Source organism: Lutra lutra, chromosome 1, assembly GCF_902655055.1.
Source record: "Lutra lutra chromosome 1, mLutLut1.2, whole genome shotgun sequence".
Classification (NCBI taxonomy): domain Eukaryota; kingdom Metazoa; phylum Chordata; class Mammalia; order Carnivora; family Mustelidae; genus Lutra; species Lutra lutra.
Window position 1 is genome coordinate 111,000,065 of NC_062278.1, and position 23,931 is coordinate 111,023,995.

Sequence of the window (23,931 nt, forward strand, 5' to 3'; positions counted from 1 at the left end):
GAAAATTAGTGGATATTTATTGTACTAGTAAACAATCACTTTGCATGTTTAAAACCTTTCATAATAAAAATTCAGGGACTTTTTAAAACATTAATGGAATTCAGAACAATGGGCATCGACACTAGTGAGGGAATGGATAAAAACTTTCTTTCTTTTTATTTTTTTTTAAAGATTTTATTTATTTACTTGAGAGAGAGACAGTGAGAGAGAGCATGAGTGAGGAGAAGGTCAGAGGGAGAAGCGGACTCCCTGTGGAGCTGGGAGCCCGATGCGGGACTCGATCCCAGGACTCCGGGATCATGACCCGAGCCGAAGGCAGTCGTCCAACCAACTGAGCCACCCTGGCGTCCCTGGATAAAAACTTTCTGATCTTGAAAGGCAAATTTTAACAAAGCCAAAAATCACCAAAGACAATATTTCTTCAAGAGAAAGCGATAACTGGGGTGCTTGGGTGGCTCAATCCTTAAGCCTTTGCCTTCATCTCAGGTCAGGAGCCTGGGATTGAGGCCTACATCGGACTCCCTGCTCAGTGGGAAGCCTGCTTCTCCATCTCCCACTCCCTCTGCTTCTGTTCCCTCTCTCACTGTGTCTCTGTCAAATAAATAATTCAATCTTAAAAAAAAAAAGAGAAAGATAACTTTCTAATAAAATTAGTAAGTAACTCTTGGATTGTTTGATAATCCAATCAACAAAGTGAAGTGAATCATGCAAGCACTTTGGAAAATTTTAAAATATTCTGTAAACCTGACCTGGAACGATAATATCAATGAAGGATAATAAAAAACTGATAATATATACCATACCAAGGACATCAACAGTGAGCTCATTAATGAGCAGCTTGATTCAGAGTACTTAAGATGAGTCACTGTACAAAGAAACCTGAAATGCCCTGAAAACATCCTACTCACACAAGAAAAAAACTTGACAGAAGTTCCCTTGTTTGACAACAATCCTAAAACTTCAGATGGCATTATTAATAAAGCATAAAGGAACTTTCCTAAACTATCAATAATGTTTTTGTAAAGAATTGATTAACCATGGTAGAAGAAAACTGTATTATCTTTCTAGTCTCTCTAGAGTAAATGATATTACAAAATCAAATAAAAATTTGATTAGATTTTAGGGGAAATATGATAGATGTCAGTGTATGTCATTTTTCTGCACTTTGTGGGGTTTTCAGTATTTTAAAATGTATTTATTGTGATTTTTTTTTTTCATTCTAGGAAAAGATTCACTCTTGCTTCAATTTTGTATTCTCTTTCGTAAAAAGAGCCTTAAAGAGAGCCTTAAAAAGGGTATGGTATAAACCCCACCAAACCTGCATGGCTCCATCAGGGAGAAGGAGAACTGATGTTAAGGTGGGGTGTGTGTGTGGGGGGGGTGGTGTTTACTGGAACCTGCAGTGTAGGTGCCAGTCATGGAGGAAAGTGAAAAGAGGGAGTGTATAGATGACCAGAGACACTAAACTGTGAGTGTTGGCTAAGTCAGATTACCTTATAAATAGAAGGAGAGGTAGACAGTGGGTTAGGGGCTTTCTAAAGGCTTTTAATAATGATGACAATAATAATTTCTACTTTTACTGATCACTTATTATATGTCATGAATTATATCAGAGGTCACAAACTATAGCCCATGGACCAATCTGGCCTCCTCCATTCTGTAAATAAAATTTTATTAGAAAACAGCTACAACTCTTCATTTAGAATTTATCTATGACATCTTGTCTATGACTAACTACCTTTGTGCTACAAGACCAGAGTTGAGAAATCATGACAGAGAGCACATGGCTTATAAAGTCTGACATATTTACTACCTGGTCCTTACTGTAAAGTTTTGCCAACCCCTGCAGTAGGTGGCCAATAACTCTGTGGTAGATTGTATTTTCAGTATTTCTCGATAGTATCATCGAGATACTATCTCAATAGTCCATGCGCTCAGGTGAAAATGTGACCTTCTAACCCACCCACACCTACCTTGTGGGGGTGGGTGGGTCCTGGGGCTGCTTTGACCAATAACATTCAGTGAAAGTGATGCTCTGCCATTCCAGATAGTGCCCCAACTTGCCTGGCAGCTTCTACCTCCTGACTGTTGGAGAAGTCATCCATTGTGTAAGCACAACTACCCAAGACCACCATGTTGTGAGGAGCTTGTATCTCATGGAAAGGCCCTAATGATTAGAGTGACACATGATCATGGAGGCACCAGGCATGTGAGTGAAGAAAAAATCTTGGAAGTAGATCCCCCAGTCCAGGTGCCCCCACTAATACCATGTGGGTCAGGTACAGACCACCCAAACAAACCTTTCCAGAATTTCTGACCCATAGAATCACTAAATGTAATCAAATGATTGTTTTTAATCCTTCAAGTTTGGGATAGTTTGTTATGTACCAGTTAATATTATCTTCACAACTACCTCATGAGATATGAATTATTAGTCCCAATTTATATGTGAGGGAATCAAAGGTTGGAGAAGCCAAATTATATGCCCAATGTCACACAGCTGATACATGACAGAACCAGAGTTGAAACTGTGCCCTCTCTGTCTGACTCGAAAGCCCAGGTACCTGTGACGCCTACCAGTGCTGACCTTTTGGGTGCTAAAAGCCAAATAAAGTAAGAAACAATGGGTCAAACAGAAGACTCTTGAGAAGGTCCCACTCCAGTCATAGTGGAATTATATTCAAGGAATGAGTTCTGAGTATCCAGCTTCCATAGAGTGCAGCAACTAATGTTACAGCAAACATTGGGTCCTTGGCAATTCTCCTGACAGTGTTTCCTTTTCATCCACACTATGTGTTTATTCTTTTCCAAGGCACATTGTTTTTCAAAATGCTTTTTTTTAAAACAGCCTTATTGAGGTATAAAACACATACCCTAAAATTCACCCATTGTAAATTCCTAGTTAAGTGGTTTCTAGTAAATGTACACAGTTGGGCAACCATCATGACAATCCATCTTAGAACATTTCCAAATGTTCTAAATGAGGGAATGTTTCCAAAAAGGTCCTCCGTGCCCAATTGTGGTCAATCCCCACTCCCACAGCTAGTCCTTAGCAACCACTGATCTGCTTTTTGTCTCTAGAAGTTTGCCTTTTCCAAAAGTGTCATGTAAGTGGAAGTATGTGACATGTGGCTTATTGTATCTCATTTTTTTTTGTTTAGTTTGTAATTGCTGAAAAGTATTCCATTGTATGGATGTACCACATTTTCTTACATATTCAGCAGTTGACAGATATGGATTGGCTCCAGTTTTGTGTTTAGTCAGTGTTTGTTTAAGAGGACTCATAGGACCCAAAATGCCAATGCTTAAAATCCACAACTTATTGCAGGAAAAGGATACAAGGGTAAGACATTTTTTTTTAAAGATTTTATTTATTTACTTGACAGACAGAGATCACAGTAGGCAGAGAGAGAGGGGGAAGCAGGCTCCCTACTGAGCAGAGGGCCTGATGGAGGGCTCAACCCCAGGACCCTGAGAGCATGACCTGAGCTAAGGGCAGAGGCTTAATCCACTGAGCCACCCAGGCTCCCCAAGGATACAACATTATTTTTTAATTTCTTTTCAGCATAACAGTATTAATTGTTTTTGCACCACACCCAGTGCTCCATGCAATCTGTGCCCTCTCTAATACCCACCACCTGGTTCCCCCAACCTCCCACCCCCGCCCCTCAAAACCCTCAGATTGTTTTTCAGAGTCCATAGTCTCTCATGGTTCACCTCCCCTTCCAATTTCCCTCAACTCCCTTCTCCTCTCCATCTCCCTATGTCCTCCATGTTATTTGTTATGCTCCACAAATAAGTGAAACCATATGATAATTGACTCTCTCTGCTTGACTTATTTCACTCAGCATAATCTCTTCCAGTCCCATCCATGCTGCTACAAAAGTTGGGTATTCATCCTTTCTGATGGAGGCATAATACTCCATAGTGTATATGGACCACATCTTCCTTATCCATCCATCCGTTGAAGGGCATCTTGGTTCTTTCCACAGTTTGGCGACCGTGGCCATTGCTGCTATAAACATTGGGGTACAGATGGCCCTTCTTTTCACACCATCTGTATCTTTGGGGTAAATACCCAGTATTTACCCCAGCAATTGCAGGGTCATAGGGAAGCTCTATTTTTAATTTCTTGAGGAATTTCCACACTGTTTTCCAAAGTGGCTGCACCAACTTGCATTCCCACCAACAGTGTAAGAGGGTTCCCCTTTCTCCACATCCTCTCCAACACATGTTGTTTCCTGTCTTGCTAATTTTGGCCATTCTAACTGGTGTAAGGTGGTATCTCAATGTGGTTTTAATTTGAATCTCCCTGATGGCTGGTGATAAAACATTTTAAAATAAAGACTTCAATCACTTCCTGGAGTCAAGAGTCAAGATGGTTGCCCAATGCTGGGGAAACACTGGGGCCATCTAAAGTGAATATTTTGGGTTCAGTCTCCATTCCTCTGACCTTACAGGCAGGACCTAAAGAGTCTCCTGTTTGGTCTCTAGGTGGCAGGGTGTGGAAATAAAGACCACTCCAATGAGAAAAAGCAAAGACTATTACTTAGAGCTTGCTTTAGCAAGGGAGTCAGCTACCATCATACTTCTGGCAAAAGCAGGCAAGAGAGTCTGAAAGTTTTGTAGTGAGCAAAGGGGAGGCTTCAAGTATGCCCCAAGAGATTGGAGATTTTGGCATGGGGAGCTGAAGGAGGACTACCTAGAACAGAGGCATCCTATGCGACTATTTAGGGGAGAATACTTGGCTTTCTCTGATTAGTCCTAAAGCAGAAGTAGGGGGACTAGGGCAGCTGGCAGCTATTGGTCAGGTCCTGACTGTTTGGGGTCAGCTTTGCAGAAGCTGTGGTTTGTTTTCCTGGACTAGCTGTTGCAGAGGTTGTGGGACAGAGTTCTGTTTTCATATATATGGTCTGGCCACTGACCGTTGACAATATTCAGTCTCTCAAGGATCATTCTCCTAGAATCCCCTCCGTCTAACGTTAGCGCATGGGTTCCTAAGCAAATCTGTGGTGCAATAGAAGTGAATGGCATTTGGTGTCAAAAGACCCAGCTTTACTCCATGGGGTAAAAAAAAAATCATTTAACTTCTCTGAGATTCAGGTTCTTTGCACATCGAATAAGCATAATGATAGTAATGCTTGCCCTTTTACCACAGTGTCTTTATAAAAGATTGCACTAAGTTTCCGAATTTTTTACCTGCTCCCATAACCAAGCCTTTTGCCATGTGATCTCCCCCAAAAGGGAAGAGGCTATTTCCCTACACTGTGAAGTGCTGCCATATAATGTGCTTTGGGCAATAAAATAAAATAGAAATGACAGCAAAAGAGTTCTGAGCTTAGCCTTCAAGGGGCCTTTGTGTTTCTACTTGCTTTCTGGTGGGCGTTCTCCATTACCACCTGTAGAGCATGCTTAGGCTAACACACTGGTCCCAGAAGGTGGAGCAGAGCCAATTTGTCCCAGATGAGTCATCCTACACCACCTGACCCCCAGTTAACCCCTATACCCATGAACAACACAGCTAAGATGAGCAAAACCACCTGAAAGAGTACACCCTGTGAGAACAATTGATTGTTTTTCAAGCCACTAAGATTTGGAGTGGTTTTTTAGGTAGCAAAAGCTAATATAAAGTTGTTATGTTATGTCAATCCAATAAAAAAGTGAGTATGGAAGTTTTTTAGAAACTGCAAACTACTCTCCAAAATGAATTATCCTTATTTTTTGATCCCAGGAACCTGGGATCAGGACCTGAGCTGAAGGCAGAGGATTTAACCCACTGAGCCACCCAGGCACCCCTGTATATTTCTTTCTTTTTTTTTTTTTAATTTTAATTTTTATAAACATATATTTTTATCCCCAGGGGTACAGGTCTGCGAATCGCCAGGATTACACACTTCATAGCACTCACCATAGAACATACCCTCCCCAATATCCATAACCCCACCCCCCTCTCCCAACCCCCTCTCCCCATCAACCCTCAGTTTGTTTTGTAAGATTAAGAGTCACTTATGGTTTGTCTCCCTCCCAATTCCATCTTGTTTCATTTACTCTTCTCCTACCCCCTCAACCCCCCATGTTGCATCTCCTCTCCCTCATATCAGGGAGATCATATGATAGTTGTCTTTCTTCGATTGACTTATTTCGCTAAGCATGATACCCTCTAGTTCCATCCACGTCGTCGCAAATGGCAAGATTTCATTTCTTTTGAAGGCTGCATAGTATTCCATTGTGTATATATACCACCTCTTCTTTATCCATTTGTCTGTAGATGGACATCTAGGTTCTTTCCATAGTTTGGCTATTGTAGACATTGCTGCTATAAACATTCGGGTGCACGTGCCCCTTCGGATCACTACGTTTGTATCTTTAGGGTAAATACCCAGCAGTGCAATTGCTGGGTCATAGGGTAGTTCTATTTTCAACATTTTGAGGAACCTCCATGCTGTTTTCCAGAGTGGTTGCACCAGCTTGCATTCCCACCAACAGTGTAGGAGGGTTCCCCTTTCTCCGCATCCTCGCCAGCATCTGTCATTTCCTGACTTGTTAATTTTAGCCATTCTGACTGGTGTGAGGTGATATCTCATGGTGGTTTTGATTTGTATTTCCCTGATGCCGAGTGATATGGAGCACTTTTTCATGTGTCTGTTGGCCATCTGGATGTCTTCGTTGCAGAAATGTCTGTTCATGTCCTCTGCCCATTTCTTGATTGGATTCTTTGTTCTTTGGGTGTTGAGTTTGCTAAGTTCTTTATAGATTTTGGACACTAGCCCTTTATCTGATATGTCATTTGCAAATATCTTCTCCCATTCTGTCAGTTGTCTTTTGGTTTTGTTCACTGTTTCCTTTGCTGTGCAAAAGCTTTTGATCTTGATAAAATCCCAATAGTTCATTTTTGCCCTTGCTTCCCTTGCCTTTGGTGGTGTTCCTAGGAAGATGTTGCTGCGGCTGAGGTCAAAGAGGTTGCTGCCTGTGTTCTCCTCGAGGATTTTGATGGATTCCTTTCTCACATTGAGATCCTTCACCCATTTTGAGTCTATTTTCGTGTGTGGTGTAAGGAAATGATCCAATTTCATTTTTCTGCATGTGGCTGTCCAATTTTCCCAACACCATTTATTGAAGAGGCTGTCTTTTTTCCAGTGGACATTCTTTCCTGCTTTGTCGAAGATGAGTTGAGGGTCCATTTCTGGGCTCTCTATTCTGTTCCATTGATCTATGTGTCTGTTTTTGTGCCAGTACCATGCTGTCTTGATGATGACAGCTTTGTAATAGAGCTTGAAGTCCGGAATTGTGATGCCACCAACTTTGGCTTTCTTTTTCAATATTCCTTTGGCTATTCGAGGTCTTTTCTGGTTCCATATAAATTTTAGGATTCTTTGTTCCATTTCTTTGAAAAAAAATGGATGGTACTTTGATAGGAATTGCATTAAATGTGTAGATTGCTTTAGGTAGCATAGACATTTTCACAATATTTATTCTTCCAATCCAGGAGCATGGAACATTTTTCCATTTCTTTGTGTCTTCCTCAATTTCTTTCATGAGTACTTTATAGTTTCCTGAGTATAGATTCTTAGTCTCTTTGGTTAGGTTTATTCCTAGGTATCTTATAGTTTTGGGTGCAATTGTAAATGGGATGGACTCCTTAATTTCTCTTTCTTCTGTCTTGTTGTTGGTGTAGAGAAATGCAACTGATTTCTGTGCATTGATTTTATATCCTGACACTTTACTGAATTCCTGTACAAGTTCTAGCAGTTTTGGAGTGGAGTCTTTTGGGTTTTCCACATATAGTATCATATCATCTGCAAAGAGTGATAGTTTGACTTCTTCTTTGCCGATTTGGAAGCCTTTAATTTCCTTTTGTTGTCTGATTGCTGAGGCTAGGACTTCTAGTACTATGTTGAATAGCAGTGGTGATAACGGACATCCCTGCCGTGTTCCTGACCTTAGCGGAAAAGCTTTCAGTTTTTCTCCATTGAGAATGATATTTGCGGTGAGTTTTTCATAGATGGCTTTGGTAATATTGAGGTATGTGCCCCCTATCCCTACACTTTGAAGAGTTTTGATCAGGAAGGGATGCTGTACTTTGTCAAATGCTTTTTCAGCATCTATGGAGAGTATCATATGGTTCTTGTTCTTTCTTTTATTAATGTGTTGTATCACATTGATTGATTTGCGGATGTTGAACCAACCTTGCAGCCCTGGAATAAATCCCACTTGGTCGTGGTGAATAATCCTTTTAATGTACTGTTGAATCCTGTTGGCTGGTATTTTGGCGAGAATTTTTGCATCTATGTTCATCAAGGATATTGGTCTGTAGTTCTCTTTTTTGATGGGTTCCTTATCTGGTTTTGGGATCAAGGTGATGCTGGCCTCATAAAATGAGTTTGGAAATTTTCCTTCCATTTCTATTTTTTGGAACAGTTTCAGGAGAATAGGAATTAGTTCTTCTTTAAATGTTTGGTAGAATTCCCCCGGGAAGCCGTCTGGCCCTGGGCTTTTGTTTGTTTGGAGATTTTTGATGACTCTTTCAATCTCCTTACTGCTTATGGGTCTGTTGAGGCTTTCTCTTTCTTCCTGGTTCAGTTGTGGTAGTTTATATGTCTCTAGGAATGCATCCATTTCTTCCAGATTGTCAAATTTGTTGGCATAGAGTTGCTCATAGTATGTTCTTATAATTGTCTGTATTTCTTTGGTGTTCGTTGTGATCTCTCCTCTTTCATTCATGATTATATTTGTTTGGGTCCTCTCTCTTTTCTTTTTGATAAGTCTGGCCAGGGGTTTATCAATCTTATTAATTCTTTCAAAGAACCAGCTCCTAGTTTCGTTGATTTGTTCTATTGTTTTTTTGGTTTCTATTTCATTGATTTCCGCTCTGATCTTTATGATTTCTCTTCTCCTGCTGGGTTTAGGGTTTCTTTCTTGTTCTTTCTCCAGCTCCTTTAGGTGTAGGGTTAGGTTGTGTACCTGAGACCTTTCTTGTTTCTTGAGAAAGGCTTGTACCGCTATATATTTTCCTCTCAGGACTGCCTTTGTTGTGTCCCACAGATTTTGAACCGTTGTGTTTTGATTATCATTTGTTTCCATGAATTTTTTCAATTCTTCTTTAATTTCCTGGTTGACCCATTCATTCTTTAGAAGGATGCTGTTTAGTCTCCATGTATTTGGGTTCTTTCTAAATTTCCTCTTGTGATTGAGTTCTAGCTTTAGAGCATTGTGGTCTGAAAATATGCAGGGAACGATCCCAATCTTTTGATAATGGTTGAGACCTGATTTAGGACCAAGAATGTGATCTATTCTGGAGAATGTTCCATGTGCACTAGAGAAGAATGTGTATTCTGTTGCTTTGGGATGAAATGTTCTGAATATATCTGTGATGTCCATCTGGTCCAGTGTGTCATTTAAGGCCTTGATTTCCTTGTTGATTTTTTGCTTGGATGATCTGTCCATTTCAGTGAGGGGAGTGTTAAAGTCACCTACTATTATTGTATTATTGTCGATATGTTTCTTTGATTTTGTTATTAATTGGTTTATATAGTTGGCTGCTCCCACGTTCGGGGCATAGATATTTAAAATTGTTAGATCTTCTTGTAGGACAGATCCTTTGAGTATGATATAGTGTCCTTACTCATCTCTTATTATAGACTTTGGCTTAAAATCTAATTGATCTGATATAAGGATTGCCACTTCTGCTTTCTTCTGATGTCCATTAGCATGGTAAATTCTTTTCCACCCCCTCACTTTAAACCTGGAGGTGTCTTCGGGTTTAAGATGAGTTTATTGTAGGCAACATATACACGGGTTTTGTTTTTTTATCCATTCTGATACCCTGTGTCTTTTGATTGGGGCATTTAGCCCATTAACATTCAGGGTAAGTATTGAGAGATATGAATTTAGTGCCATTGTATTGCCTGTAAGGTGACTGTTATTGTATATTGTCTCTGTTTCTTTCTGATCTACTTCTTTTAGGGTCTCTCTTTGCTTAGAGGACCCCTTTCAATATTTCCTGTAGAGCTGGTTTGGTATTTGCAAATTCTTTCAGTTTTTGTTTGTCCTGGAAGCTTTTAATCTCTCCTTCTATTTTCAATGATAGCCTAGCTGGATATAGTATTCTTGGCTGCATGTTTTTCTCGTTTAGTACTCTGAATATATCATGCCAGCTCTTTCTGGCCTGCCAGGTCTCTGTGGTAAGTCTGCTGCCAATCTAATATTTTTACCATTATACGTTACAGACTTCTTTTCCCGGGCTGCTTTCAGGATCTTCTCTTTGTCACTAAGACTTGTCAATTTTACTATTAGGTGACGGGGTGTGGACCTATTCTTATTTATCTTGAGGGGGGTTCTCTGAACCTCCTGGATTTTGATGCTTGTTCCCTTTGCCATATTGGGGAAATTCTCTCCAATAATTCTCTCCAATATACCTTCTGCTCCCCTCTCTGTTTCCTCTTCTTCTGGAATCCCAATTATTCTAATGTTTCATCTTATGGTGTCACTTATCTCTCGAATTCTCCCCTCGTGATCCAGTAGCTGTTTGTCCCTCTTTTGCTCAGCTTCTTTATTCTCTGTCATTTGATCTTCTATATCGCTAATTCTTTCTTCTGCCTCATTTATCCTAGTCGTTAGAGCCTCCATTTTTGTTTGCACCTCATTAATAGCTTTTTTGATTTCAACTTGGTTAGATTTTAGTTCTTTTATTTCTCCAGAAAGGGCTTTTATATCTCCCGAGAGGGTTGCTTTAATATCTTCCATGCCTTTCTTGACTCTTCCCTCTGTATATTTATTTCTTAAAAATTTTTTGAGAGTCAAGATGGCGGAGAAGTAGCAGGCTGAGACTACTTCGGGTAGCGGGAGATCAGCTAAATAGCTTATCTAAAGATTGCAAACACCTACAAATCCAATGGGAGATTGAAGAGAATAAGAACAGCAATTCTAGAAACAGAAAATCAACCACTATCTGAAAGGTAGGACTGGCGGAGAAGTGAATCCAAAGCGACGGGAAGATAGACTGCGGGGGGAGGGGCCGGCTCCCGGTGAGCGGCGGAGCAACGGAACAAAATCGGGACTTTTAAAAGTCTGTTCCGCTGAGGGACATCGATCCAGAGGCTTAACTGGGGTGAAGCCCAGGCGGGGTCAGCGTGGCCTCAGGTCCTGCAGGGTCGCAGAAGGATCGGGGGTGTCTGAGTGTCGCAGAGCTTACCGGTATTAGAATGGGGAAGCCAGCTACAGAGACAGAGCCAAGGAGTGACTCTCAGCTCGGGCTTGCCTTGAACCGGTCGCAGGCTCGGTCAGCTTGGAGCGCGGCCAGAGGCCAGGGTGACGGGAGTCATTGGGCGCTGTTCTCTGATGGCGCACTGAGGAGTGGGGCCTGGGGCTATCGGCTCCTCCGGGCCGGAGACCGGGAGGCCGCCATCTTCATTCCCGTCCTCCGGAACTCTATGGAAAGCGCTCAGGGAACAAAAGCTCCCGAAAGCGAACCCGAACGGATTACTCAGCGCAGCCCCGGGTAAGGGCGGTGCAACTCCGCCTGGGGCAAAGACGCTTGAGAATCACTACAACAGGCCCCTCCCCCAGAAGATCAATGGGAAACCCAGCCAGGACCAAGTTCACCTACCAAGGAGTGCAGTTTAAATACCAAGGAGAGCAGCGGAATTCCAGAGGAGAAGAAAGCAAAGCACGGAACTCATGGCTTTCTCCCCATGATTTTTTAGCCTTGCAGTTAATTTAATTTTTTTTTCTTTTTCAATTTTTTTTTCTTTTTCTCTTCTTCTGCTAATTTTTTTTAACTTTTACCGTTTTCTTTTTTAACGTTTTTTAAATAGTTTTTCTAATATATATATATTTTTTTTTCCTCTTTTTATATTTTTTCTTTATCGGCTTTTTTTTTTTTAATAGTTTCTTTTTTTTTTTTTTTTTTCTTTCTGAACCGCTTTTTATCCCCTTTCTCCCCCCTCACAATTCGGGATCTCTTCTGATTTGGCTAAAGCATATTTTCCTGGGGTTTTTGGCACCCTTTTAGTATTTTACTTGCTCCTTCATAAACTCTTATCTGGACAAAATGACAAGGCGGAAAAATTCACAACAAAAAAAAGAACAAGAGGCAGTACCAAAGGCTAGGTACCTAATCAATACAGACATTGGTAATATGTCAGATCTAGAGTTCAGAATGACGATTCTCAAGGTTCTAGCCGGGCTTGAAAAAGGCATGGAAGATATTAAAGCAACCCTCTTGGGAGATATAAAAGCCCTTTCTGGAGAAATAAAAGAACTAAAATCTAACCAAGTTGAAATAAAAAAAGCTATTAATGAGGTGCAATAAAAAATGGAGGCTCTCACTGCTAGGATAAATGAGGCAGAAGAAAGAATTAGCGATATAGAAGACCAAATGACAGAGAATAAAGAAGCTGAGCAAAAGAGGGACAAACAGCTACTGGATCACGAGGGGAGAATTCGAGAGATAAGTGACACCATAAGACGAAACAACATTAGAATAATTGGGATTCCAGAAGAAGAGGAAACAGAGAGGGGAGCAGAAGGTATATTGGAGAGAATTATTGGAGAGAATTTCCCCAATATGGCAAAGGGAACAAGCATCAAAATTCAGGAGGTTCAAGAACCCCCCTCAAAATCAATAAGAATAGGTCCACACCCGTCACCTAATAGTAAAATTGACAAGTCTTAATGACAAAGAAAAGATCCTGAAAGCAGCCCAGGAAAAGAAGTCTGTAACATACAATGGTCAAAATATTAGATTGGCAGCAGACTTATCCACAGAGACCTGGCAGGCCAGAAAGAGCTGGCATGATATATTCAAGTACTAAATGAGGAAAACATGCAGCCAAGAATACTATATCCAGCTAGGCTATCATTGAAAATAGAAGGAGAGATTAAAAGCTTCCAGGACAGGGGCGCCTGGGTGGCTCAGTGGGTTAAAGCCTCTGCTTCGGCTCAGGACGTGATCTCAGGGTCCTGGGATTGAGCCCCACGTCGGGCTCTCTCCTCAGCCAGGAGCCTGCTTCCCTCTCTCTCTCTTCCTGCCTCTCTGCCTGCTTGTGATCTCTCTCTCTCTCTCTGTCAATGAATAAAATCTTAAAAAAAAAAAAAAAAAAAAGCTTCCAGGACAAACAAAAACTGAAAGAATTTGCAAATACCAAACCAGCTCTACAGGAAATATTGAAAGGGGTCCTCTAAGCAAAGAGAGACCCTAAAAGAAGTAGATCAGAAAGAAACAGAGACAATATACAATAACAGTCACCTTACAGGCAATACAATGGCACTAAATTCATATCTCTCAATACTTACCCTGAATGTTAATGGGCTAAATGCCCCAATCAAAAGACACAGGGTATCAGAATGGATAAAAACACAAAACCCATCTATATGTTGCCTACAATAAACTCATCTTAAACCCGAAGACACCTCCAGGTTTAAAGTGAGGGGTTGGAAAAGAATTTACCATGCTAATGGACATCAGAAGAAAGCAGGAGTGGCAATCCTTATATCAGATCAATTAGATTTTAAGCCAAAGACTATAATAAGAGATGAGGAAGGGCACTATATCATACTCAAAGGAACTGTCCAACAAGAAGATCTAACAATTTTAAATATCTATGCCCCGAACGTGGGAGCAGCCAACTATATAAACCAATTAATAACAAAATCAAAGAAACACATCGACAAGAATACAATAATAGTAGGGGATTTTAACACTCCCCTCACTGAAATGGACAGATCATCCAAGCAAAAGATCAACAAGGAAATCAAGGCCTTAAATGACACACTGGACCAGATGGACATCACAGATATATTCAGAACATTTCATCCCAAAGCAACAGAATACACATTCTTCTCTAGTGCACATGGAACATTCTCCAGAATAGATCACATTCTTGGTCCTAAATCAAGTCTCAACCGGTATCAAAAGATTGGGATCATTCCCTGCATATTTTCAGACCACAATGCTCTAAAGCTAGAACTCAGTCACAAGAGGAAATTTGGAAAGAACCCAAATACATGGAGACTAAACAGCATCCTTCTAAAGAATGAATGGGTCAACCAGGAATTTAAAGAAGAATTGAAAAAATTCATGGAAACAAAGATAATCAAAACACAACAGTTCAGAATCTGTGGGACACAACAAAGGCAGTCCTGAGAGGAAAATATATAGCGGTACAAGCCTTTCTCAAGAAACAAGAAAGGTCTCAGGTACACAACCTAACCCTACACCTAAAGGAGCTGGAGAAAGAACAAGAAAGAAACCCTAAACCCAGCAGGAGAAGAGAAATCATAAAGATTAGAGCAGAAATCAATGAAATGGAAACCAAAAAAACAATAGAACAAATCAACGAAACTAGGAGCTGGTTCTTTGAAAGAATTAATAAGATTGATAAACCCCTGGCCAGACTTATCAAAAAGAAAAGAGAAAGGACCCAAATAAATAAAATAATGAATGAAAGAGGAGAGATCACAACGAACACCAAAGAAATACAGACAATTATAAGAACATACTATGAGCAACTCTACGCCAACAAATTTGACAATCTGGACGAAATGGATGCATTCCTAGAGACATATAAACTACCACAATTGAACCAGGAAGAAATAGAAAGCCTGAACAGACCCATAACCAGTAAGGAGATTGAAACAGTCATCAAAAATCTCCAAACAAACAAAAGCCCAGGGCCAGATGGCTTCCCGGGGGAATTCTACCAAACATTTAAAGAAGAACTAATTGCTATTCTCCTGAAACTGTTCCAAAAAATAGAAATGGAAGGAAAACTTCCAAACTCATTTTATGAGGCCAGCATCACCTTGATCCCAAAACCAGACAAGGTTCCCAACAAAAAAGAGAACTACAGACCAATATCCTTGATGAACATAGATGCAAAAATTCTCGCCAAAATACCAGCCAACAGGATTCAACAGTACATTAAAAGGATTATTCACCACGACCAAGTGGGATTTATTCCAGGGCTGCAAGGCTGGTTCAACATCTGCAAATCAATCAATGTGATACAACACATTAATAAAAGAAAGAACAAGAACCATATGATACTCTCCATAGATGCTGAAAAAGCATTTGACAAAGTACAGCATCCCTTCCTGATCAAAACTCTTCAAAGTGTAGGGATAGGGGGCACATACCTCAATATTACCAAAGCCATCTATGAAAAACTCACCGCAAATATCATTCTCAATGGAGAAAAACTGAAAGCTTTTCCGCTAAGGTCAGGAACACGGCAGGGATGTCCGTTATCACCACTGCTATTCAACATAGTACTAGAAGTCCTAGCCTCAGCAATCAGACAACAAAAGGAAATTAAAGGCTTCCAAATCGGCAAAGAAGAAGTCAAACTATCACTCTTTGCAGATGATATGATACTATATGTGGAAAACCCAAAAGACTCCACTCCAAAACTGCTAGAACTTGTACAGGAATTCAGTAAAGTGTCAGGATATAAAATCAATGCACAGAAATCAGTTGCATTTCTCTACACCAACAACAAGACAGAAGAAAGAGAAATTAAGGAGTCCATCCCATTTACAATTGCACCCAAAACTATAAGATACCTAGGAATAAACCTAACCAAAGAGACTAAGAATCTATACTCAGGAAACTATAAAGTACTCATGAAAGAAATTGAGGAAGACACAAAGAAATGGAAAAATGTTCCATGCTCCTGGATTGGAAGAATAAATATTGTGAAAATGTCTATGCTACCTAAAGCAATCTACACATTTAATGCAATTCCTATCAAAGTACCATCCATTTTTTTTCAAAGAAATGGAACAAAGAATCCTAAAATTTATATGGAACCAGAAAAGACCTCGAATAGCCAAAGGAATATTGAAAAAGAAAGCCAAAGTTGGTGGCATCACAATTCCGGACTTCAAGCTCTATTACAAAGCTGTCATCATCAAGACAGCATGGTACTGGCACAAAAACAGACACATAGATCAATGGAACAGAATAGAGAGCCCAGAAATGGACCCTCAACTCATCTTCGACAAAGCAGGAAAGAATGTCCACTGGAAAAAAGACAGCCTCTTCAATAAATGGTGTTGGGAAAATTGGACAGCCACATGCAGAAAAATGAAATTGGATCATTTCCTTACACCACACACGAAAATAGACTCAAAATGGGTGAAGGATCTCAATGTGAGAAAGGAATCCATCAAAATCCTCGAGGAGAACACAGGCAGCAACCTCTTTGACCTCAGCCGCAGCAACATCTTCCTAGGAACACCACCAAAGGCAAGGGAAGCAAGGGCAAAAATGAACTATTGGGATTTTATCAAGATCAAAAGCTTTTGCACAGCAAAGGAAACAGTGAACAAAACCAAAAGACAACTGACAGAATGGGAGAAGATATTTGCAAATGACATATCAGATAAAGGGCTAGTGTCCAAAATCTATAAAGAACTTAGCAAACTCAACACCCAAAGAACAAAGAATCCAATCAAGAAATGGGCAGAGGACATGAACAGACATTTCTGCAACGAAGACATCCAGATGGCCAACAGACACATGAAAAAGTGCTCCATATCACTCGGCATCAGGGAAATACAAATCAAAACCACCATGAGATATCACCTCACACCAGTCAGAATGGCTAAAATTAACAAGTCAGGAAATGACAGATGCTGGCGAGGATGCGGAGAAAGGGGAACCCTCCTACACTGTTGGTGGGAATGCAAGCTGGTGCAACCACTCTGGAAAACAGCATGGAGGTTCCTCAAAATGTTGAAAATAGAACTACCCTATGACCCAGCAATTGCACTGCTGGGTATTTACCCTAAAGATACAAACGTAGTGATCCGAAGGGGCACGTGCACCCGAATGTTTATAGCAGCAATGTCTACAATAGCCAAACTATGGAAAGAACCTAGATGTCCATCTACAGACAAATGGATAAAGAAGAGGTGGTATATATACACAATGGAATACTATGCAGCCTTCAAAAGAAATGAAATCTTGCCATTTGCGACGACGTGGATGGAACTAGAGGGTATCATGCTTAGCGAAATAAGTCAATCGAAGAAAGACAACTATCATATGATCTCCCTGATATGAGGGAGAGGAGATGCAACATGGGGGGTTGAGGGGGTAGGAGAAGAGTAAATGAAACAAGATGGAATTGGGAGGGAGACAAACCATAAGTGACTCTTAATCTTACAAAACAAACTGAGGGTTGATGGGGAGAGGGGGTTGGGAGAGGGGGGTGGGGTTATGGATATTGGGGAGGGTATGTTCTATGGTGAGTGCTATGAAGTGTGTAATCCTGGCGATTCGCAGACCTGTACCCCTGGGGATAAAAATATATGTTTATAAAGCTGTAAAAAAAAAAAGAAAAAGAAAAAAGAAAGGATGAATACCCAAGTTTTGTAGCAACATGGACGGGACTGGAAGAGATTATGCTGAGTGAAAGAAGTCAAGCAGAGAAAGTCAATTATCATATGGTTTCACTTATTTGTGGAGCATAACAAATAGCATGGAGGACAAGGGGAGATGGAGAGGAGAAGGGAGTTGAGGGAAATTGGAAGGGGAGGTGAACCATGAGAAACTATGGACTCTGAAAAACGATCTGAAAATTTTGAAGGGGTGGGGGGTGGGAGGTTGGGGGCACCAGGTGGTGGGTATTGTAGAGGGCACGGATTGCATGGAGCACTGGGTGTGGTGCAAAAATAATGAATACTGTTATGCTGAAAAAATAAAAAAACTATAAAAAAAATTTTTTTGAACACCAGCTATGTGTTCTGTAGAATACTGAAAGGCTTTTGCAATTAAAAAAAAAAAAATCTCTCTAGCAGAGAACTTTCAGACATGGAATAGATTTGGGGGGAGCAGTGAGAGATACGGACTTTGAATTAATAGTTCAGACACTGGCATGCTGCATTCTGTGGACACCTATTCTATATCTTGCTCTCCTTCAGAAGCAGAGAAAGATCCAAAGCCCTCTCCCCTAGGTGATGGGGAGCAGAGAATTCCTTGGTGAGCAAAACAGAAGTAGAACTTCTTCCGTCTGGGAAAGCCCCGGGAGGAGGGCCTCGGTGCATTTATAGCTCTGGGTCCAGAGAAATTACTGGAGAACCTTCACGCCTTGTCATTTACATCATCTGAAATCAAAACATTTCTTCGAAGCCCATCTGCAATTCTATCTTCTCCAAGCAGCTTTCTTTCCTGAGGCCCTATGGGTAATATCTTTCTTCTTTACATTGTTACCTCTATTGTAGCCTGTGTATGCCCCTCTCCTTTCACAAGGACAGGAGCCTAGTCACTTAAGATTTGACCTGGGAATGGTTTGTGGCCGCTGAATGTGGCTTAAGGCAGGAAAATGCAGCAAATGGCAAAGGTTGGGGTGAAGGAAGTAGAACATGGAGCAGCTGGTTTCCATGAACAATTGTTGGGGGAACCAGGGGTCAAAGAGTGTCCAGGACTACTTTGTGCTGCATCAGGATCTTAGAAAATATTTATCTCTGGCTGGGAAAGTGAGGGTCACACCCTTTCGAAGGAGCTTATCTTCTGCCCTGGGTCTCAGGTTCCTTAAGTAGCCAGGACCCCGGCAGGAAGAACCCTCAATGACATGCTCCTTAGAGCTCAAATCAGACCAGGATTTTCTTGGAACTAACTCTCCTTTTACTTTTTTTATTTTTATTTTAAAAAAAGATTTTATTAATTTATTTGAGAGAAAAAGAGAGAGAGAGTACAAGCAGAGAGAGGGGCAGAGGACAAGCTGACTCCCCACTGAAATGGGGCCCATTTCCAAGACTCTGAGATCATGACCTGAGCCGAAGTCAGAAACTCAACTGACTAAGCAACCCAGGTGCCCCAACTCTCCTTTTAGATGACTGGTGCTTAAGCAATGACACAATTTAGAACATTGGCTTCACTTGACAATTCATTTTAATTACCGAGTTTTTAAATAGGAATATCTCCAGATCTTCAGAATCCCAGAAAGTATTATAAATACAGTGGTTTGTGGTTGTGATCATTGTTAATAAAGGATTAACTCATGTTTGATGCTTTTGATAGAGAAAAAATATTCAGATATATCCACTTTAATTATGGACATGATCTATATCAACAGTAAAAGAGGAGCTGACAGATCTTTAAAATGTCTGCAAGAAATATTTTGAAATGAGTTGGATTCTTTTATGGTAAAACAGTAGTTTGCCTTCTGCTCCCGAATAGTTGTGTATGTGTGTCTTTCATCCAGAGCCTCTTTCTCCCTGAGGGGCAGGCACTATCTCATTTCTACCTGCGTCTCCTCTATGGCCAGTCCAGTGCCTGGTGCATCACGAGAACTCAGAAGGTATGTTTATGGTCTTGAAGTGTTATCACCAGCTGCTTTTACATATGCGGTTCATTTATTCCTTGCAACAACTTTGCAAAACATTACCACCCTAGTTTCCACAGAGGAAGTAATTAAGCCTGAGAGAGGATGATTTGCTCAAGACAGTAACATTAGTAAATGGCAAGATCAGGATTCAATCCTGGCCTTCTTCCTATGGAGTCCTTCTCTTTAGACAGAGAAACAAGACACGAAAATGATCAAACACAGGGATTTCATTGCTATCCTGCTGTTGTGGATTGCACTCTTTTCTCTCCTTTTCACTCCATTGACTTATCATATTATGCTCTTCAATTACAGCCGTCAACTTCCTCCTACAATTGCTCTGTATTCTGGGCTGTAATTGCTCCTCACAGAACCTGAGCCCACATGCTTACAATTTTCCTATCAGCTAAGCAGCCCCCACTACTTCCCAGGGACCATGGCTAATGCAGCCCACGGAGGTATATGCACCTGTGATTACTGCCATTTTCCACTTTAGTTATCCCAGGAGAAGCACTATTTTAGAGTGCCTTTTAAATAATGTGTAGTGACAATATTCTGATGTGGGTAGGTGGCCAAAAATCATTATCCCCCATATTATTATTTGAGAAATGGTACCTTTAAAGTAGGAGCTGACGCATTCACTTGCATGATTGAGGGGAGACACAAAGTTGAGTCCTTCTGGTGTTGAGTTTCATTCTATGTCCTTAATGCTGAGGGCACAGAGTCTTTCCTAGATAATAAATTAAACCTCCATTTAAAAAAGGTCAAAAGCATTATCTAATAAACTACCAACTTGCATTGTCCAAGAAAGATGTAGTTCAGAAAAAGAATTCCTCCTCCAATTTCTTCTGTATAGAAACCTCCAAAATGCATTTAAAAAGAAAACAAAAAACAAAAATCCTCGAGTAAGGCATAGAATCTGGGAATTAACAGGGCCTTGCACAGCTGAAAGAACTGGGGTCTAAAGGGCAAATAGCACTTGGTCAAGTCACTCAGCAAGTGGTAGACAAGAACCAGATTTTAAGACTTCTAGATAAGGGCCTTCCTCACTTTGGCTAAGCTGATGGTTGAAAGGGACGACTGGTGCCAGTCTCCTGGGACATTCTGACAGGGCAGCTGTAGAAACACCAGGTCCATCAGATAGCAGCTCCTGCCATCAGTAACATCTTATTTGTAGTCCAGAACTCAGTCAAGAAACTCTGGTCAAACAATCCAAACATTGGGGCACCTGGGTGGCTCAGTGAGTTAAAGCCTCTGCCTTCGGCTCAGGTCATGATCCCAGGGTCCTGGGATCGAGCCCCACATCAGGCTCTCTGCTCTGCAGAAAGCCTGCTTCCCCCTCTCTCTCTGCCTGCCTCTCTGCCTACTTGTGATCTCTGTCTGTCAAATAAATAAATAAAATCTTTAAAAAAAAAATGATCCAAACATTACTGGAGATAAAAAATAAGCAAAAAAACAAATAAAACATTAAAAGGTTACTGAATGTGCTTGAGATCCAGTTCCCTTTCCACCTCAGGAATGAGAAATGCTGGTCATGAAGCTGGTCTTAGGGACCTGAGGAACTTCCTGGAGAGATAAAGAGATGGAGTATAAGGATTTTCCCAACCAACTTGAAGCCCAAGGAACCTTGTCCCTGTCACAAAGGAATGGATGCCCTTTACTGGGCATTAACTGAAAGCAGAGTGCTGAGGAAAAGCTGAGAGGGTTCTAAGAGGCTGCCATGAGGCAGGGACATATCAGAGTGAGCAGCTGCCTGGCGTCTAGCAGAGACAAAGCCCAATTGACAAGAAGCAGGTAAACACCACCAACGGAACAGCAACAGGACTAAACTTAACTGAGCACTTACCATATACCAGACACTTTTCTCATTGCTCTACATACATTATCTCATTTGATCCTCACAGTGGTGAGGTGAACCAAGGGAAGATGTTAGTTTTGCAGATAAAAAAAGTGATCAAATAGCAGAAATTTCATACAGTTCAATCTTATATATAAAAATACATAGTCTTTATGGGACGTAGTAAAAATATAACAGGAAAATAGAATGGAATACATACAAATATGAGAAAGTTTGTGGATGCTGAAAAACACACACACACAAAAGAGGGCTCTAACCAAGTTTCTGGGGGAGTAGGGTGGTCAGGGAATGTTGAGACTTGAGGGATAAGTGAGCAGTAAGGAAATTAATCATTAATGAGCCAGATTCAGTAAGTCAGGGAGACCTGGGGTCATCACAAAGTAGCAGACACAGGACATGCACTGCCGTTTAGAAATGAGTAGAAAACTGGGGAAAAGATATGAAACAAAAAGCACTTTCAGACATTGGACAGTAAATATCACAGGATCATCATTACTGGGAGCAGGAAAATAAATAAGGTGAATCCTTCAGTTGATTAAAATCAGTAAGTCTTGGGGTGCCTGGGTGGCTCAGTGGGTTAAAGCCTCTGCCTTCACCTCAGGTCATGATCCCAGGGTCCTGGGATGAAGCCCTGCGTAGGTCCCTCTGCTTGGCGGGGAGCCTGCTCCCCGCCACCCCCCCCACTCTGCCTGCCTCTCTACCTACTTGTGATCTCTGTCTGTAAAATAAATAAATAAAATCTTAAAAAATAAAATAAAATCAGTAAGTCTTAAGAGATTGAAATCCTAGAGTACGTTCTTTGTACAGAATTGAATTAGAATATAAACAGAAAATTTTTAAAAAAATAAACAACATAGTTTTAAGTAACTGTTGGGTTAAAAAAAAAAAAAAAAGAAATCCTGAGGGGAATTAGAAAATATCTTGCACTGAATGAAAATAAAATGACAGCATATCAAAATCTGTGGGATGCAGGTAAGGCAGTCCTAAAAGAAGTTGTGAAACTTTAAATGATTATGGTAGAAAATATTAAAAAATAAGTGATTTCAGCTTCTGTATTAAAAAGATACAAAAAGAGGTGACAAATCTAAAGTAAGTGAAACAATAAAATAATAGAAATAAAAGCAAAAATTAGTCAAACAGAGAATGACAAATAATGGAGAAAATCAGTGAAACCGAAAGTTAACCGTAAACATTAGGCCCTGAGTTCCCAGCAGATATCTTCATCTAGAAGCCTCGAGATAACAGCAGCTCATAAAGGAGGTCTGCCCAGTGGAGGAGTACATGTTGGCTGTTGAGTCCCGTAGCTATGACCTGCCACTCAGTGTATCACGATCTTGATTGGCTTCTGTGACCAACATTTCAATAAAACTAATAACTTCTATTGAAATTCATCAAGAAAAACAAGAAAGAAGCCCAGCTTATCCATGTGAAGAAGGAAAGAGGGATGTTATTCCAGATTTTACAGTAACTAAAAGGATAATAAGAGTTATTATGAATAACTTTATACCAAAAAATTCAGTGTCTGATATGAAACAAAAGAAACCTTTGGAAAAAAAAAAGGTCAAAACTGACTTGAGGAACTAGAAATTCCGAACAGTCCTATATCTATTTTTTTAATTAAATTTCTTATTAAAAACATTCCACAAAGAAAAATCCTAGCCCAGATAGCTTCTCTGGTGAATTCTTTCAAATATCTAAGGAAGAAATAATAACAATCCTACACAATGTCTTTCAGAAAACAAAGAAAGCAATAATACATTATTCTGCCAGTAGACGAAGAAATTAGAAGAAATTCTAGCAGCACTGTTTGGATCCTGCCTTCCTAAAAGAGTCTTACAACATCTGCAAATCCAAAAGAAATGAAAACAGGTGCCCATAAAAATGTCCGTATGCAAATCTTTATGCAATCTTTATTTATACTAGATACAAACCAGTAACAGTCTAGATATACACCAGTCAAAGAAGGGATAAACAGATTGTGGGGGCACCTGGGTAGCTCAGTCGTTTAGTGTCTGCCTTGGGCTCAGGTCATGATCCCAGGGTCCTGGAATCGAGCCCTGCATTGGGCTCCCTGCTCAGCACGAAGCCTGCTTCTCCCTCTCCCCTGGCTTGTGTTCCCTCTCTTGTTGTCTCTCTCTCTGTCAAATAAATAAATAAAATCTCAAAACACACATACACACACAGACTGCAGTACATACATATGGTGAAATACTACTCAAATGAAAAGGAAAAATTAGAGAGAGGTACAACAACACGGATAAATGTAAAAAAACCATGTCACGGGGCGCCTGGGTGGCTCAGTGGGTTAAGCCTCTGCCTTCGGCTCAGGTCATGATCTCAGGGTCCTGGGATCGAGCCCCGCATCGGGCTCTCTGCTCAGCAGGGAGCCTGCTTCCTCCTCTCTCTCTGCCTGCCTCTCTGCCTGCTTGTGATCTCTCTCTGTCAAATAAATAAATAAAATCTTTAAAAAAAAAAAAAACCATGTCACTGAGTAAAAGGAGCCAGATACAAGAGTATAGATGTACGAGGCTCCATTCCTAGAAAAGTTAGGAATAGGTAAAATCAATCTATGAGCAGATCAGTGGCTACCTGATGTCAGTAGTTGTGGGGATAATTGGCTGTGAAGAAGGAAAAAAGAACTGACTTGCTTGTGGAAATAGTCTATATGTTGGGCACCTGGGTGACTCAGTCGGTTAAGCATCTGCCTTCAGCTTAGGTCATGATCCTGGCGTCCTGGGATTGAAT

General features: G+C 40.6%; 1 long non-coding RNA gene across 1 annotated transcript in view; it reads left to right on the forward strand.

The window, feature by feature from the left end:
• Positions 1–727: 727 nt before the first annotated feature.
• The window catches only part of LOC125101957 (uncharacterized), a 28,811-nt gene continuing 5,607 nt past the window's right edge, over positions 728–23,931 (forward strand). The window contains exons 1-2 of the long non-coding RNA XR_007127988.1: positions 728–1,358; positions 2,048–2,209. This is a non-coding gene — a long non-coding RNA (uncharacterized LOC125101957). The remainder of the gene's footprint in view (positions 1,359–2,047; positions 2,210–23,931) is intronic.